General features: G+C 44.3%; 1 protein-coding gene across 2 annotated transcripts in view; it reads left to right on the forward strand.

Moving 5' to 3' along the window:
• Positions 1-371: 371 nt before the first annotated feature.
• Nmd3 (NMD3 ribosome export adaptor) overlaps positions 372-17,016 on the forward strand; it is a 62,622-nt gene continuing 45,977 nt past the window's right edge. The window contains exon 1 of one of the 2 annotated variants that reach the window (XM_063281803.1): positions 372-658. The gene's annotated coding sequence lies outside the window, so the exon portion shown is untranslated. The remainder of the gene's footprint in view (positions 659-17,016) is intronic. The other variant, XM_063281802.1, reaches the window with a different exon arrangement.

Below are 17,016 nucleotides of genomic sequence, written 5' to 3' on the forward strand. Positions count from 1 at the left end.
TTATGAAATCAACCTCTCCTCAGCTTGATGGAACACTTCTCATATTTTATGAAATCAAGTGTTTCCTGATTCTAGAATTGAAAACTAAGTCAATTTTGTACTCTGACATGCTTACTGTTTTATAATTCCGCTTCAGTCACACAAACAAAGCCATATAAATACTTTGTTTGTTTTGGATGGGGTGGGTGTTGGGGTTGAAGCCAAGACCATGCAAGGTTATTTCCAGTCCCCATAGTTTAATTTCTCCAAGAAAAATACTCCCCTGGAATTGTGATCACTAGTGGCTTAATTTATGAATTACTACTTAGCCAGCTGAGAAAACAATGACTGGAAGTCCTTGTGGAAAGGCTTCTGTCTGGAGGCTAGGACTCATTTACCATAAGGGCCAGCAGGACAGCTGTGGCTCTGTCAGAATCACCTCAGTTTGGTCAGCCACAGAGGCTCTAGAAGCAATGCCCTGTGTTTAACTCCTCTTCATTTCAGCAATGCTTATTACTTTATTCACTATGGATATCCACGGGACATTTGGACCTATTGTTCTTTAACCAATTCAGGAAAGTTGTAATGCAGAATCAACAGAACAGGAAATACCTTCTTTTTATTGGTGGGAAATGCGAGAAGATGGAAAAATTAGCCTTCCCAGACTGTTGTCCCTAAGGTATGAATTGTTCTTACTGCTACTGGTTTGGATCCTATTAATTTCTGGCCGTTGAAAAGAACATACTATAGGACTATGTTTTTAAACAGGTGTGGAAGATAAGATATATTTATTTATTTATTTATACTACTTTTTTTTGAGATTTGCCTTCTTTACTGTGACTTAATCTTTTTTTTTTTTTTAATTAACTTGAGTATTTCTTATATACATTTCAAGTGTTATTCCCTTTCCCGGTTTCCGGGCAAACATCCCCCTCCCCCCTCCCCTTCCTTATGGGTGTCCCCCTCCCAACCCTCCCCCCATTGCCGCCCTCCCCCCATAGTCTAGTTCACTGGGGGTTCAGTCTTAGCAGGACCCAGGGCTTCCCCTTCCACTGGTGCTCTTACTAGGATATTCATTGCTACCTATAGGGTCAGAGTCCAGGGTCAGTCCATGTATAGTATTTAGGTAGTGGCTTAGTCCCTGGAAGCTCTGGTTGCTTGACATTGTTGTACTTTTGGGGTCTCGAGTCCCTTCAAGCTCTTCCAGTTCTTTCTCTGATTCCTTCAACGGGGGCCTATTCTCAGTTCAGTGGTTTGCTGCTGGCATTCGCCTCTGTATTTGCTGTATTCTGGCTGTGTCTCTCAGGAGCGATCTACATCCGGTTCCTGTAGGCCTGCACTTCTTTGCTTCGTCCATCTTGTCTAATTGGGTGGCTGTATATGTATGGGTCATATGTGGGGCAGGCTCTGAATGGGTGTTCCTTCAGTCTCTGTTTTAATCTTTGCCTCTCCCTTCCCTGCCAAGGGTATTCTTTTTCCTCATTTAAAGAAGGAGTGAAGCATTCACATTTTGATCATCCGTCTTGAGTTTCATTTGTTCTAGGGATCTAGGGTAATTCAAGCATTTGGGCTAATAGCCACTTATCAATGAGTGCATACCATGTATGTCTTTCTGTGAATGGGTTAGCTCACTCAGGATGATATTTTCCAGTTCCAACCATTTGCCTACGAATTTCATAAACTCGTTGTTTTTGATAGCTGAGTAATATTCCATTGTGTAGATGTACCACATTTTCTGAATCCATTCCTCTGTTGAAGGGCATCTGGGTTCTTTCCAGTTTCTGGCTATTATAAATAAGGCTGCGATGAACATAGTGGAGCACGTGTCTCTTTTGTATGTTGAGGAATCTTTTGGGTATATGCCCAAGAGAGGTATAGCTGGATCCTCAGGCAGTTCAATGTCCAATTTTCTGAGGAACCTCCAGACTGATTTCCAGAATGGTTTTACCAGTCTGCAATCCCACCAACAATGGAGGAGTGTTCCTCTTTCTCCACATCCTCGCCAGCATCTGCTGTCACCTGAGTTTTTGATCTTAGCCATTCTCACTGGTGTGAGGTGAAATCTCAGGGTTGTTTTGATTTGCATTTCCCTTATGACTAAAGATGTTGAACATTTCTTTAGGTGTTTCTCAGCCATTCGGCATTCCTCAGCTGTGAATTCTTTGTTTAGCTCTGAACCCCATTTTTTAATAGGGTTATTTGTTTCCCTGCGGTCTAACTTCTTGAGTTCTTTGTATATTTTGGATATAAGGCCTCTATCTGTTTTAGGATTGGTAAAGATCTTTTCCCAATCTGTTGGTTGCCGTTTTGTCCTAACCACAGTGTCCTTTGCCTTACAGAAGCTTTACAGTTTTATGAGATCCCATTTGTCGATTCTTGATCTTAGAGCATAAGCCATTGGTGTTTTGTTCAGGAAATTTTCTCCAGTGCCCAGGTGTTCCAGATGCTTCCCTAGTTTTTCTTCTATTAGTTTGAGTGTGTCTGGTTTGATGAGGAGGTCCTTGATCCACTTGGACTTAAGCTTTGTACAGGGTGATAAGAATGGATCGATCTGCATTCTTCTACATGTTGCCCTCCAGTTGAACCAGCACCATTTGCTGAAAATGCTATCTTTTTTCCATTGGATGGTTTTGGCTCCTTTGTCAAAAATCAAGTGCCCATAGGTGTGTGGGTTCATTTCTGGGTCTTCAATTCTATTCCATTGGTCTATCTGTCTGTCTCTGTACCAATACCATGCAGTTTTTATCACTATTGCTCTGTAATAATGCTTGAGTTCAGGGATAGTGATTCCCCCTGAAGTCCTTTTATTGTTGAGGATAGCTTTAGCTATCCTGGGTTTTTTGTTATTCCAGATGAATTTGCAAATTGTTCTGTCTAACTCTTTGAAGAATTGGATTGGTATTTTGATGGGGATTGCATTGAATCTGTAGATTGCTTTTGGTAAAATGGCCATTTTTACTATATTAATCCTGCCAATCCATGAGCATGGGAGATCTTTCCATCTTCTGAGGTCTTCTTCAATTTCTTTCCTCAGTGTCTTGAAGTTCTTATTGTACAGATCTTTTACTTGCTTGGTTAAAGTCACACCGAGGTACTTTATATTATTTGGGTCTATTATGAAGGGTGTCGTTTCCCTAATTTCTTTCTCGGCTTGTTTCTCTTTTGTATAGAGGAAGGCAACTGATTTATTTGAGTTAATTTTATACCCAGCCACTTTGCTGAAGTTGTTTATCAGCTTTAGTAGTTCTCTGGTGGAACTTTTGGGATCACTTAAATATACTATCATGTCATCTGCAAATAGTGATATTTTGACCTCTTCTTTTCCGATCTGTATCCCCTTGATCTCCTTTTGTTGTCTGATTGCTCTGGCTAGAACTTCAAGAACTATATTGAATAAGTAGGGAGAGAGTGGGCAGCCTTGTCTAGTCCCGGATTTTAGTGGGATTGCTTCAAGTTTCTCTCCATTTAGTTTAATGTTAGCAACTGGTTTGCTGTATATGGCTTTTACTATGTTTAGGTATGGGCCTTGAATTCCTATTCTTTCCAGGACTTTTATCATGAAGGGGTGTTGAATTTTGTCAAATGCTTTCTCAGCATCTAATGAAATGATCATGTGGTTCTGTTCTTTCAGTTTGTTTATATAATGGATCACGTTGATGGTTTTCCGTATATTAAACCATCCCTGCATGCCTGGGATGAAGCCTACTTGATCATGGTGGATGATTGTTTTGATGTGCTCTTGAATTCGGTTTGCCAGAATTTTATTGAGTATTTTTGCGTCGATGTTCATAAGGGAAATTGGTCTGAAGTTCTCTTTCTTTGTTGTGTCTTTGTGTGGTTTAGGTATAAGAGTAATTGTGGCTTCGTAGAAGGAATTCGGTAGTGCTCCATCTGTTTCAATTTTGTGGAATAGTTTGGATAATATTGGTATGAGGTCTTCTATGAAGGTTTGATAGAATTCTGCACTAAACCCGTCTGGACCTGGGCTCTTTTTGGTTGGGAGACCTTTAATGACTGCTTCTATTTCCTTAGGAGTTATGGGGTTGTTTAACTGGTTTATCTGTTCCTGATTTAACTTCGATACCTGGTATCTGTCTAGGAAATTGTCCATTTCCTGAAGATTTTCAAATTTTGTTGAATATAGGTTTTTATAGTAAGATCTGATGATTTTTTGCATTTCCTCTGAATCTGTAGTTATGTCTCCCTTTTCATTTCTGATTTTGTTAATTTGGATGCACTCTCTGTGTCCTCTCGTTAGTCTGGCTAAGGGTTTATCTATCTTGTTGATTTTCTCAAAGAACCAACTTTTGGTTCTGTTGATTCTTTCTATGGTCCTTTTTGTTTCTACTTTGTTGATTTCAGCTCTGAGTTTGATTATTTCCTGCCTTCTACTCCTCCTGGGTGTATTTGCTTCTTTTTGTTCTAGAGCTTTTAGGTGTGCTGTCAAGCTGCTGGCATATGCTCTTTCCTGTTTCTTTCTGCAGGCACTCAGCGCTATGAGTTTTCCTCTTAGCACAGCTTTCATTGTGTCCCATAAGTTTGGGTATGTTGTATCTTCATTTTCATTAAATTCTAAAAAGTTTTAAATTTCTTTCTTTATTTCTTCCTTGACCAGGTTATCATTGAGTAGAGCATTGTTCAATTTCCACGTATATGTGGGCATTCTTCCCTTACTGTTATTGAAGACCAGTTTTAGGCCGTGGTGGTCCGATAGCACGCATGGGATTATTTCTATCTTTCTGTACCTGTTGAGGCCCGTTTTTTGACCAATTATATGGTCAATTTTGGAGAAAGTACCATGAGGAGCTGAGAAGAAGGTATATCCTTTTGCTTTAGGATAGAATGTTCTATAAATATCCGTTAAGTCCATTTGGCTCATGACTTCTCTTAGTCTGTCGACATCACTGTTTAATTTCTGTTTCCATGATCTGTCCATTGATGAGAGTGGTGTGTTGAAATCTCCCACTATTATTGTGTGAGGTGCAATGTGTGCTTTGAGCTTTAGTAAGGTTTCTTTTACGTATGTAGGTGCCCTTGTATTTGGGGCATAGATATTTAGGATTGAGAGTTCATCTTGGTGGATTTTTCCTTTGATGAATATGAAGTGTCCTTCCTTATCTTTTTTGATGATTTTTAGTTGGAAATTGATTTTATTTGATATTAGAATGGCTACTCCAGCTTGCTTCTTCTGACCATTTGCTTGGAAAGTTGTTTTCCAGCCTTTCACTCTGAGGTAGTGTCTGTCTTTGTCTCTGAGGTGTGTTTCCTGTAGGCAGCAGAATGCAGGGTCCTCGTTGTGTATCCAGTTTGTTAATCTATGTCTTTTTATTGGGGAGTTGAGGCCATTGATATTGAGAGATATTAAGGAATAGTGATTATTGCTTCCCGTTATATTCATATTTGGATGTGAGGTTATGTTTGTGTGCTTTCATTCTCTTTGTTTTGTTGCCAAGATGATTAGTTTCTTGCTTCTTCTAGGGTATAGCTTGCCTCCTTATGTTGGGCTTTACCATTTATTATCCTTTGTAGTGCTGGATTTGTGGAAAGATATTGTGTAAATTTGGTTTTGTCATGGAATATCTTGGTTTCTCCATCTATGCTAATTGAGAGTTTTGCAGGATACAGTAACCTGGGCTGGCATTTGTGTTCTCTTAGGGTCTGTATGACATCAGTCCAGGATCTTCTGGCCTTCATAGTTTCTGGCGAGAAGTCTGGTGTGATTCTGATAGCTCTGCCTTCATATGTTACTTGACCTTTTTCCCTTACTGCTTTTAATATTCTTTCTTTATTTTGTGCGTTTGGTGTTTTGACTATTATGTGACGGGAGGTGTTTCTTTTCTGGTCCAATCTATTTGGAGTTCTGTAGGCTTCTTGTATGCCTATGGGTATCTCTTTTTTTAGGTTAGGGAAGTTTTCTTCTATGATTTTGTTGAAGATATTTACTGGTCCTTTGAGCTGGGAGTCTTCACTCTCTTCTATACCTATTATCCTTAGGTTTGATCTTCTCATTGAGTCCTGGATTTCCTGTATGTTTTGGACCAGTAGCTTTTTCTGCTTTACATTATCTTTGACAGTTGAGTCAATGATTTCTATGGAATCTTCTGCTCCTGAGATTCTCTCTTCCATCTCTTGTATTCTGTTGGTGAAGCTTGTATCTACAGCTCCTTGTCTCTTCTTTTGGTTTTCTATATCCAGGGTTGTTTCCATGTGTTCTTTCTTGATTGCTTCTATTTCCATTTTTAATTCCTTCAACTGTTTGATTGTGTTTTCCTGGAATTCTTTCAGGGATTTTTGTGTCTCCTCTCTATGGGCTTCTACTTGTTTATTTATGTTTTCCTGGAATTCTTTCAGGGATTTTTGTGATTCTTTCAGGCATTTTTGTGATTCCTCTCCGTAGGCTTCTACTTGTTCTCTAAGGGAGTTCTTCATGTCTTTCTTGAAGTCCTCCAGCATCATGATCAAAAATGATTTTGGAACTAGATCTTGCTTTTCTGGTGTGTTTGGATATTCCATGTTTGTTTTGATGGGAGAATTGGGCTCCGATGGTGCCATGTAGTCTTGGTTTCTGTTGCTTTGGTTCCTGCGCTTGCCTCTCGCCATCAGATTATCTCTAGTGTTACTTTGTTCTGCTATTTCTGACAGTGGCTAGACTGTCCTATAAGCCTGTGTGTCAGGAGTGCTGTAGACCTGTTTTCCTCTCTTTCAGTCAGTTATGGGGACAGAGTGTTCTGCTTTCCGGCGTGTGGTTTTTCCTCTCTACAGGTCTTCAGCTGTTCCTGTGGGCCTGTATCTTGAGTTCACCAGGCAGATTTCTTGCAGCAGAAAAGTTGGTCTTACCTGTGGTCCCGGGGCTCAAGTTCGCTCGTGGGGTGCTGCCCAGGGGCTCTCTGCAGCGGCAGCAACCAGGAAGACCTGTGCCGCCGTTTCCGGGAGCTTCAGTGCACCAGGGTTCCAGATGGTCTTTGGCTTTTTCCTCTGGCGTCCGAGATGTGTGTGCAGACAGCAGTCTCTTCTGGTTTCCCAGGCTTGTCTGCCTCTCTGAAGGTTCAGCTCTCCCTCCCACGGGATTTGGGTGCAGAGAACTGTTTATCTGGTCTGTTTCCTTCTGGTTCTGGTGGTGTCTCAGGCACAGGGGTCCTGCCGCTCCTGGGCCCTCCCCCACGGGACCCCAGAGGCCTTATACAGTTTCCTCTTGGGCCAGGGATGTGGGCAGGGGTGAGCAGTGTTGGTGGTCTCTTCTGCTCTGCAGCCTCAGGAGTGCCCACCTCACCAGGCGGTTGGGTCTCTCTCTCACAGGGTCAGAATGCCAGGGATCACCACTGAAGACTCAGTAACCGGATTCCAGGCTTCCCTCCTGTGTCTGTCTCCTCACATCTTCCCTGGGTAGATCTTCCTCTCCTGGCTCTATCCCAGAATCCTCGTGACTTAATCTTTTTCTTAACTTTTTATTGATTCTCTGTGAGCTTCACTCCATTCCTGCTTGCTGGGGACAACATAACATGACAGGGACTGTTCGTAGTGGGCCAGGTTGGAGGCATCTCAGAAGCCCACGGCAGTTCCTTGTAAAAAAGGATGGTATCTGGGACCCTGAAAAATGAGACACATTCCTCCAGGGGACCCTCCATCTGAAATAAGGGACTGCCTGCAGTAGGCCGGGATGGAGACATCTCAGGAGCTAGTGGCTTTGTAAGAAAAGTTGTTCCCATTTCTCCTAACCTTAGCCCTGGACAACAGCTATATAGATTTCATTTGCGCGTGACTGCTTTTCAGTTGGCGTTGGTATACACAATTATTCTATTATATCTGACTTTCCTATTTCTTTCTCCTTCTGCTCTGGTAAATTCTGTGAAACTAGATATTCCTTGATGTAATGATTCTTAAGCAATTGGAAATTGAGGCACAGGGGCACAGCACAGCACAGTCCTGATGGCCCAGGTGCACGCTGTGTGTTCTCACCTTGGAAACAATGTAATAACTGCACAATGGTAGTTCCAGATTAATGTTTGACTTGCAAAGAAAGTTTGAAGAAATCATATTTAGAAATATTAGAAAATGAAACAGGGGCTGGAGAAATGGCTCAGTGGTTAAGAACACTGACTGCTCTTCCAGAGGTCCTGAGTTCAACCACATGGTGGCTCAAACCATGTGTAATGGGATCCGATGCCCTCTTCTGGTGTGTCTGAAGACAGCTACAGTGTACTTATATAGAATAAATAGATAAGTCTTTAAGAAAAAGAAGAAAAGAAACAGAGTCACATATGCTAGAGTTATACAGGGTCCATTACCAGAAAGTGAAGGACTTTATTGAAAGTATGAAAAAGCATTAGTATGAGAGACATAATCATGGAATAAAGAAAAATGGAATAAGGTATACCTTAATTCAGAAAGAAAAAAACTATTGAAGTTATGAAATGAGTTTTGCACAACATTTGAGAGTAATTCCTGGTCTCCTTTGGATATGTATGGATAAAACAGTATAGAATGCATAAAATTATGTATTAGTAAAATTAAGTCAAAACCCTGGGACTCTTACCATAGGATGGGGAATAGGGGAAGCTTGAAACTTTGGGGAACAATCGTAACTCTTGATTGTTTGTGGGATGTGGTCATTCTTTTTAATTTGATTTGGCAATGATTATACAATGTCTTTTTTCTTTTTCTACCTGATTTTTGGAGTATCAATAAAAGACTGGGGCAAGAAAAAGGCGAGAGAGTGAAGTGAGAGTGAGGGGCGCATGAGGTGTGCATGAGGTAAGTGTAGAGTGTGTGGTGTGGAGAGTGACTAGAGAATGTGAGGTGTGCATGGAGAATGTGGAGTGAGTGAGTGAGTGAGTATGAGAAAGGAAATGAACGAGAGCACAACCCTCAGCCCAGAGAGTGAGTGAGGGAGGGAGGCAAGGGGTGAGAGAGAGAGAGAGAGAGAGAGAGAGAGAGAGAGAGAGAGAGAGAGAGAGACAGAGATAGACAGAGAGAGAGAGAGAGAGGGAGAGAGAGAGGGAGGGAGGGAGGGAGAGAGAGAGGGAGGAAGGGAGAGAGAGAGGGAGGGAGGGAGAGAGAGAGAGAGAGAGGGAGAGAGAGAGGGAGGGAGGGAGGGAGAGAGAGAGGGAGGGAGGGAGGGAGAGAGAGAGAGAGAGAGAGAGAGAGAGAGAGAGAGAGAGAGAAACTTTAAGCCTTAAAAATTGTCTGTGGGGCTTGAGAGATGGCTCAGCAGTTAAGAGCACTGAGTGCTTTTCCTGAATTCCTGAGTTCAATTCTCAACAACCACATGGTGGCTCACAACTATATGTAATGGGATCTGATGGCCTTTTCTGGTGTGTCTGAAGACAGCAACAGTGTACTCATATACATGAAATAAATAAATCTTAAAAAAATTGCTTGTCAGTTTGTACCTGAAAAGTTGTCTGTGTGGGTCTATTATGTGCCTTCCAGATATCCCTGCTTCCAGTTGAGAACTCTGATCCTGTGTCAAGGTTAGACCCCGACACCTGCTCATCTCCCAGTCCTCCCATATCCACTCTTTGCCCTTGCAACTCCCCACCAAATACACACACACACACACACACACACACACACACACACACACACACACACCCCGCAATAAAGACAAAACCCCCAAAGCATAGAAAGTATCTCATTGTGGAAGCTGTATTGTGTCAGTGTGTCCCACCCACAGTATATCCCTCTGTCCATACATCTTCACTTGCAAATCTTTATTGTAATGAGTCATTGGTTTGGTTGAGATCTTTGGCTTCTGTCACACCGTAAATATTGGATTCTCACTGAGACTCCTGGTTGTCCTGTGGTTGTCCTGTGTCATGAAGATCCTGCAGTTTTAGAACAGACAGACTGACCCTTTCACACACCACAACCATCCGAAAATGATATAGATTTACAGTGGGTCAGTTCAGAGCCCTGGATCTGGGCCTGGGGGGTAGCTGGTCAGTGTGCCAACCCTCCCTTTTCTGTACTACTAGGGCAGGCTCTCCAGCACTACTCTGGCTAGGCCACTCAGTGCCTCCACCATCCGCAGGAGTCAGGGCCAGCTCCCTGCTCTCACACCCTCAGGGCCAGCTCCCTAGCACCTACGCTTCCAGTCAGCTCCACTGTGCTGCCTGTCAGGTTGGGACCCGCTCTCCTGAGTACTGCAGCAGGCTGGAGGCAGGGCAGCTCTCCCGCTCACACTCTGGCTCCTCCGTGCCTTTGCCATCAGGGCCAGCTCTACTCTACTCCCAGGCAAGATACAAGGTCCTCTCTCCCAAGTGCTGTAATCAGCAAGAGTCAGTTCCAGCTCACCCTGTTCTCATGTCCCCAGGGCCAGTTCTTCTGACTGCTGTCCCTTGTGAGTGGCAAGCGGGAGGGCATCACCCCCACACCCAAGCTCCCTCTTGACAATTGAGTGTGGGCCAGCTTACTCTGTCCTCAGGGCTGGCTCACTTGCCCCCCCTCAACCAGGGCCAGCACTACTGTGCTGCCCAGATGAGGGGCAGGGCCCACTCTACGAATGCTGCAGCCAAGAAGGGGTAGGGCCAGCTCTCCCACTCTCATGACCCTGGGGCCAGGTGGTGGGAGCAAGGAGGGCAAGGTGTCACCTTCACACCCATGCCACTTCACGGCAGACAAGTGATGGGGCCAGCTCTGCCGGGCTCTTCCACTCGGGCTGGCTGCACCCCTACCACCATGACCAGCTCCACTGTGCTGCCTGGGTCCAGGGCCCACGCTCCCCAGTGCTTCCACTGGTGAGAGGTGGGGCTAGCTCTCCATAGCAGCATATTCGGTGAGGATAGCTCCCAGACATCCGCGTGTTGCCCTGTGGCTGCAGCTGACCATGTTCTCTCGTGGTAATATGAGCTATGGACATCAACACTGACCTCATACCCTGCACAACCACGAACTCAGACTTGGTCTCAGTGTCAGCTCAGTCTGGGATCTCACCATGGCCCCAGGTTATGGCCACTCATAACAGGCCGCCCCTCTCTACTCTCAGGTTTCCAGTTCCATCTCTCTTCACGGTGCTCAAGCCGCTCCACTTCTCTTTCTCTCCCATCTGACCGCCACATTTTTGCACATTGTAGTGGCTCCCACTACAGGCTGGCTGTTGTAATTTTTCTTCCCCAGCTTTGATCATTCTGCTCCCAGATAAAAGACACAAAACTTTTATATTTATAATAGTATAATAATCAGCACTAGAGCTGGGCAGATATATACCCTCTACGCTATTTTGTCTACTTCCCTGCCAATAACTCCTAGATCCCACGTGCCACCATATTCCATCTAGACTGCTCTTACTCAGACTGGCCACCCGTCATGGCCAATTCTAACAATCGCTTGCCTCATGACATCCTCTTTTCCTCTCTCCTTGTGCTTCTGCCTCAAATCCCAAGCCTGGAAACTGAAACCCCACCTACTCTCTTCTGCCCAGCTGTCAGCATCTTTATTTAACCAATAGTTTAATAAAGTGCAAGCTCACACAGCATCACTCGGGGAACTGAGGATTCTCTCATCCCTGAGACAACCAGGGCCAGTATTTAGCTTTACCACGCATAGAAACAGACCAAACCCCAATAGCTGGCAACTGGCTGGTAGGTCCCTCGGCAACGTCCTCCATCTGTGCCGTGTGACATGGTAGTGAACGGTGCCTTGGCCTACCTGTGCCATGTTTTGAAGGGTAGGTCTGTGCATGGCATGGTGGTCCACAAGTCTCTGTCTGTCTTCCTCCTCTTTTGCTGCACTGCCTGGATTTGATTTGATGATTTTTATGAGTCCTAGGCATAAGACAGCTTTGGCCACCAAGCCAGCCATCAAGTTAGGGAGAACAAAGGACTGCATCTGCTCTGCCTGCCTGTTATAAGAGCACCACCAACATGGTGCTTCTTAGCCCATTGCCGGGGGTGCTGCTGGTACTACTTAAACTGCCGACGGTAGGTAGGTAGGTAGGTAGGTAGGTAGGTAGGTAAGTAGGTAGGTAGGATAGATTTTTCTATTGGATTTCTTTTTCTGGAGAACAGAGACTAATCACAATTTATCCTATGCACAGAGTATTAGTACTATCCACATGTTGCTTCCTCTTCCTCCTGTTTAATATAAATTACTTTTCTTAGATTCTATAATGCTGTAAGTTGTCAGAGTCTGCACAGTTACTATAGAGAGGTCTTTGGGGTGAAGGATATAGTTTATAACATACGCACATTCACTTGCAGCACATGTATACTTTAGGCTGAATTTTTTCCCCTTAAATGCATGTGTTAAAGCTCTACCCTCCAGCTCAGAGTGACACTGTGTTTAGAGGGTGCTTAGAGAGGTGAGATCATTAGAGCTGCTCCTAACTCAATATGGCTAGTATCTTCAGAAGTAGGGGGTGAGTTTAACAGAGAGAGAGAGAGAGAGAGAGAGAGAGAGAGAGAGAAGGAGAAAGGGGAGGACAAAGGAGTAGGGGAAATGGATGAACCCATACCAAGAGAAGAAAGATCATGTAAGTACCCATTGAGGAAGAGGTCATCTGCAAGCCAAGGAGAGAAGTCTCTGCAGACCGAGCCTGGGGACTCCTTGACCTTGGACTTCTATACCTTGGAGCTGTGAGAAAATACAGTTCTGTTGCTTAAGTTGCCTAGTCTATGTTACTTTGCTTTGGCTGCCCTAGGAAATCAATTTGGTGCAGTCACATAATTAACTCCTTTCTGCTCAGTATTGCAATCTGAGCCCTGAGCTTTCACATGATTTCGTGTCTGTTTTCTCCACAAGAACACACATCTAAAGCACTTTTGTTGATGGACATTTCGGCAAAGCTTTTGAGATCCTGTGTCCAGTGACATTGGCAAGAAGATTGTTTTGGAATTTGGCACAAACTGTGCCACTGTTTCCATGGGCCCAATTGACCTTTCTCCTGATTCCTCTGGTTTGTCCAGTCTGCAACCAGGAGCCAAGGTTTTTGCTTTGTGTACATAAACAGGTAGGTTTTTAAAAGTGCGGTAGGCTCTCTCTGCTTCTGAACACCCTAGTTATAGCCAGTAAGCATGGCCTTGCATTACACAGCCCGTCACACACACTTGCTCTTTTTGTCGTTTTGGTTTTGGGGGACAGGGTTTCTCTATGTAGCCCTAGCTTGCCTGGAACTCCATCTGTAGATCAGGCTGGCCTCAGAGATCTTCCTGCCTCTGCCTTCCAAGTGCTTGTGGTACCATACCTGGCTCAGACTTACTTTTCAGGCATCCTTTCTCAGCAGACCTCCGTAGGTTCCAAGGTGTCATTTTCTCCTATTTTAAATGTTAAGATCCCCCGTCCCCCACGGCCCACCCCCGCCCTGTCATCAGACAGCTTTGGGAAGGAACGGATCGAGTTTTCCCCAATGGGGATTTCTTTAGCAGTTGATATGACTGGGCTATGGTTTGAATACATGTTGGAAGCTTGGTCCCTAGCCTGGCAGTGTTGAGAGTGGAATCTATAAAAGATGGAGCGTAACAGAAGGAATTAGGTTATGGAAGTGCTGTTGGATCTTGGCAAAGGGCTACTTGGACCATGCTCACTTGCTTTTTCCCAGCTGGTTCAGCAGTTCCCACTGTTCCTGGGTGTGGTGTTTTGTGGCCCCAGAGGGTCATACATTCGAATGCTTGGTCCTCAGGGGGTGTCACTAGAAGGAGATATGGCCTTGTTTGAGTAGATGTGGACATACCACGTTGGAGAAGGTGTGTCACTGGACATGGGCTTTGAGGTTTCAAATGCGCAAGCCAGTCCCAGTGCCATTATCACCTCCTGCTGCCTGATGATCCAGATGTAGAGCTCTCGGCTCTTTCTCCAGTTTTATGCCTGCCTGGATGCTGCCATGGTTCATGATGATAATGGACTAAACCTCTGAAAATATAATCCAGTCCCCAACTAAATGTTCTTTATAAGAGTTGTTGTGGTCCTCGTGTGTCTCTTCCCTGCAATAGAAATCTTCACCAAGACACTGGAAAATATCAGGTATTGTAATGAGAGTCTAGCTAGCTGGAGTCTGTAATTTTCACTTCCTCGAAGGACATTTATCAAGATCCTAAGCAATAAGGGGTGTGATTGCTGTTCTTGGTTGTCAGCCTGACTAGATCTGGAATGAACTACAATCCAGAATGTATAAAGATCTTGTGAAAAGCTAAAGAAAAGCTTAGGTCCAGCTGTGATACACACCTTTAATTCCAGTACTCAGGAGATGGAGGCATGCAGATCTTTGAGCTCAAGGTCAGTCTACAGGACAGTCAAGCTTAGTCAGTGAAGGAGTTGAGAAACAAAGCTGGTGATGATGTACAAGAGGGCCATTTCCAGCCGTAGAAAGCAGCAGAACACGGCAGCTTCAGTCGTGTGGCTCTGGCCTTAGAGTCAAGAACACCAGCAGTTACCGGGACAATTGATGCTGGTTAGCTGGAGCTAAGAAATCAGCAGTGATTAAGAAGAGACCAACATCACTGAGGTGAAATCTTCTGGGAAGTGTTTCCTGAGAGCACAAAGAAGCTGTGTTCCAGAGATAGGCTTGGTAATATGTAGAAATAACCCAGGTTTTGAAGGCATGAAAGGGTCATGAAGAACAGCTGAAGCTTGGCACTGTGAGAGGCCATAAAATGCCATTGGTGAAGGTACAGCTTCAGTTGCAGTTGAAGGCTCAGGACTGAAGGGGTCATGCAAAGGACTTGAGGCTTGGCACCATGAAGAGAACTTACGAGAAGTTGTTGGAGGACCCCGGCATATTAGAGATGCCAGTACCATGGTATGACCACCAAGAATAGCAGCAGCAGTGGAGTAGAGTCAACCAGAGCCTCGAGTGCTACAGAGGGCAGAGCTGGAGAAGTGACCCAAACCTTTGGAGGAGTCCAGAAGATTGTGTGTGGATCCCAGATATTGGAACACGAAGCTGTGAAGTTGAAGCTATTTTGGAGACCCTTAGATGTTAGAGAGGCCAGAGCCCTGGGATACCTGCTGAGGAAAGCGCCTAACAAGGAACCAGCCCAGAGGAAAGACGTTGCTGCAGTCAACAAAAATGAAAGGAGCTGGGTGTCTGAAGAGATCTTTAACACCAGACACGGAAATACAGAGGTCGGAGTTTGCCCAGTTGGTTTTCTGCCTTGCTTTGGTCCAATAATTTCTCGCTATGATGTTTTGGAATGGATTATATATCCTTGTGATGTAGGATGTATGTGATCTGCTTTTTTATTTTAATTTTATGTCAGATTACAGTTAAGAGCTTGCATGAATCTTAGAAGAGACTTTGAATGTTGGACTTTTAACATTGTTGAGGCTGATAAACTATGGGGACTTTTGAAGTTGGAGTAAATGTATTTCGTATTATGCTATGGCTATGTATGCCCCCATAGACTCATGTGTTTGAACAAGCCTATGGGGGAAGGGCAGGGAGTAGAATGAGGTGGTTTCAATAAGCTTGGCTCATGGGAAGTGGCACTTTTAGGAGGTGAGGCCTTGTTGGAATAGACGTGACCTTGGTGGAGGAAGTGTGTTACTGTGTAGATGGGCTTGGAGGTCTCTTAGTGGTCAGGCTCCCAGTGTGGATGAGACTCTCCTCCAGGCTGCCTGTGGAAGAGAATCACCTTCCGCCTACCTTTTGATCAAGGTGTTGAGCTCTCAGCTTCTTCTCCCTGGACGCTGCCATGCTTCTCACTACGATGATGATGGACTCAACCTCTGAAACTGTAAGCCAGCCCTAATAAATGTCCCTTCTAAAAGTTGCCTTGGCTACAGTGTCTCTACACCATGAAATCCTAAGACAAGAGGTTACAGCTGGCACAGCCAGAGTGGTGGACACGTATTAACTAAAGGACTAAAGTTTTGCCCTCTTGCTGTAGCCTAGGAATGTGAGAGCGGTGGGCTACTGATGAAGCACCTGACATAGGACCCCTCTCTCTGCCTCTAAAACTGAAAAGGGACCCTCACTCTGCCTCACAGGCCTGAACTCTCTCAGGGAGCCCAGCCGTGCTACTATCTATGGTGTCAATAATTCTAGGAAACTGCTTACCTAGAAGACAATCTGCCTCAGTGTCCCCTTGAACACTTAATATGACTTTGTGGAGTGGACTGGTTTTCTCAGGAATTATAAAGTGAAGCCACCCCATGAGCTTGTCTCTGAATGTATATGGCCTAGGTCCTTTGTACTTTGCTGTGCTGTGATGCAGCCACACCTCCTAAAAGAGCCACTTCCCATAGCCAAGCTTACTGAAACCACCTCTACTCACTGCCTTCCCCCCATAGGCTTGTTCAAACACATGAGTCTCTGGGGGCATACATAGCCATAGCATAATACGAAATACATTTACTCCAACTTCAAAAGTCCCCATAGTTTATCACAGTAAATCCCATTTTGAAGGAACGTAAAGTGAATCTCTTAAAACCAAGAAGAAGCTTCTGACAGATGGATGGACAATGTCTAGTGATAGTGTTCCATGGGTCACGAGTGAGTCAGAACCAACCTCTCCTGGCCTTGAAAATTCTATGATCTGTTTTTGCAGAGAGGGAGGAAGAGTCTAATAATTCCTGTGGTATTTCGGCAGCATGTTCTGTCAGGGGACGGGCAGTCATTTTATACCTGTAGTAGTGACAGCAGGGAAGACTGTTTTATGTTTATGCTGTCAATGGCTAATATCTACTTCAGGAAGCACACAGTCGCTGTCTGCAACTCTATCTCTGTGCTTCTTGGTACGTAAGTTTTGTAGATAACAAGAAAAATTAGAACCCTGTGTTTAAGTTAAAACTCAACCTTGACTATGTTTATCAATGCCCATTTAAAACCCAGCTAGCTACAGGCAGTGCACTTTAAAGTCCCATGGCTACAGAGCACTAAATCCCATTTTAACCTCTGGTGTAGCAATGTTCTTACCACTTGCTCATATCTAAATTTTTAGATAAAATATAAACAAAAATGGATTATCTGAGAAGGTTTAAGGAAGAAGAAACAAATCCCAAGATAATCCCCAAACTGGCTATAGCTCATTCTGCTTCCTAAGGGGAACGAAGAGGTGAGGATGGTCTAGTTTTTATCGATAATGTGAATGCTTCTCTCTAACC

The sequence above is a fragment of the Rattus norvegicus genome, chromosome 2 (assembly GCF_036323735.1).
Source record: "Rattus norvegicus strain BN/NHsdMcwi chromosome 2, GRCr8, whole genome shotgun sequence".
Lineage (NCBI taxonomy): Eukaryota > Metazoa > Chordata > Mammalia > Rodentia > Muridae > Rattus > Rattus norvegicus.